The sequence below is a fragment of the Nomascus leucogenys genome, chromosome 21 (genome assembly GCF_006542625.1).
Source record: "Nomascus leucogenys isolate Asia chromosome 21, Asia_NLE_v1, whole genome shotgun sequence".
Classification (NCBI taxonomy): domain Eukaryota; kingdom Metazoa; phylum Chordata; class Mammalia; order Primates; family Hylobatidae; genus Nomascus; species Nomascus leucogenys.
In genome coordinates, this window is record NC_044401.1 from 17251982 (window position 1) to 17253972 (window position 1991).

Genomic DNA, 1991 nt, shown 5'->3' on the forward strand with positions numbered 1-1991 from the left:
CTGCATACTTACGACTATTATATGAGTAAAAATCTAACTTGTGATACTGAAAAATGATAGGAATTTGCAAACTGATATAGGAGCTTTCATCCATCTCTTAAGGGACACCACAATAGGAAAGTCTAAGATGTTGGTAGGTTTAACAAAGTTGGAATGCACTGTTGAATCGGGCAACAGTTCTTCAGACTTAGCTCAGAGCTACAAGGCATTTAGTATATTAAACCAGCTGACATGACTTTTTGCAAGCCTTCCAGGCACTAGAGTTTTTCTGTTAATTTGTTGCTCTAGGTAATAAAATAGCTAATTAACATTTACTTGTAATTTTGAAGAAGATTATAAGAATGCAGTGTTGGCCCACTGTCTTGCTAGATTTTGACCTTGTTCTTTTTCTACAACTCTTTCATCTTCCAAGTCACAATCATTACCGACCAGAATCATTGGAACATCATCAATGTCTTTAACTTGAAGAATCTTTTCTCTTAGATCTTGAAAATCATTAAATGTGGACTGTGCTATGATGAAATAAACTAATGCAAAGCCTTGTTTATTTTGCATGTACAAATCCCTCATTGCTGAAGATTTTTCTGTTTTTGTAGTATCCAAGATTTCAAGCATACACTGTTGTGCATGTATTTCAAGTTGCTTTCTGTACGAGTCTTCTATCGTAGGATCATAATTTTCAACATAATTTCCTTGGACAAATTGTAAAGGCAGAGCAGACTTTCCAATGCCTCCTGAGCCAAGAATGACTAGCTTATACTCATGCATGATACAAACTTGTGAAAACCTAATGCCTCCCATCCAGTCACTGGGTCCCCGCAGCCAGTTTCACCCTGCACTCCCTCTTGATGGCGCCACCATGGTCCTGCCACTGCAGTGCCTCTGGCTGGTTTACACACTTGGCTCTGTAAGTCTCAAGATTTCTTAAGAAAATTGTAATGGATATGAAAAGAAAGAAATGTTTGTTTCTACTTTGTTTTCATTTCTTCCTACCTTTGATTAAATTGTATCTCTGTAGTGAGATATAATTTGAGATATAATTTCGGTATTCATATATCTTTCTTATCTATTAGTAATATCTTTCTCATTTTTGCATTCTGCCATTGAGATTTTTCTCTGCCCAAAACTGTAAAAATCAGAGCCTGATAAAGCCATGAAAAGTGTTTATCATATTTAGTTCCCTTTAAGTTAAAACAAACAACAAAATAACATTAACACTTTCTACCTCTTTGTTGGAGATTCCCTAATATATGCCCCAGGGCCCCTACTCAGACTCAGATAAGTCTTTAATCCAGAGTAGACTTATCATCATTTGGGTGAATGGGCCCCATATAAGACTGAGACAGTAAGTGCTGTGTTTAAGGTATTGCAGCAATGATGGGAGTTTTAAAGCAATTGTCACTCCTTTTAAAGTATTGCTGTTCATGTAACTCACAGAATTCTTTGCATCGATCAGTTTAACTTGAAAAACTGTATTTCTGTCAATAAGAGAAGCCAAGTTGCCCTTCCTGCAATTACCAGTGACCTGCGTTTTTTATCCTGTTAGATACAGTTTTACTAGCAGTTTAGGAACTATTGTCACTGGGATAATCTGAGATGCCCACTCTAAGGTTGCACTTCACACACTCTGTCAAATGACCATCTTTAAGAGCCCCATTTACAGCAGAAGTATACACGCACCTCCCACCACCAACTGAATAATATATGTTGCATCTGTGACTAAGTCAAGGGTTTCAATTATTGCTTTAAGTATAGCTCTAAACTGAGACAATTGACTTTTCAGTTTCAAAACTGTTAGAAAACTCAGCAAACCCAAATATTAATTTGAAATTAAATCACGTAGAAAGAAAAGTACAATTTCAGAAAGCCAAAGACACATAGTTGATTATTTTGTCTGATCCCAACTATATTCGAACTTTTTCCAAAACTCTAGTCCATTCTCTACTTTGTCTTCAGTGAAGTGCTCATATAGATATAACTTCAATCAATGA

The 1991-nt window shown here is 36.1% G+C and overlaps 1 pseudogene; it reads right to left on the minus strand.

The window, feature by feature from the left end:
- Window positions 1-311: 311 nt before the first annotated feature.
- On the minus strand, window positions 312-768 carry LOC100587380 (annotated as a pseudogene).
- Between the last annotated feature and the right edge of the window lie 1223 nt (window positions 769-1991).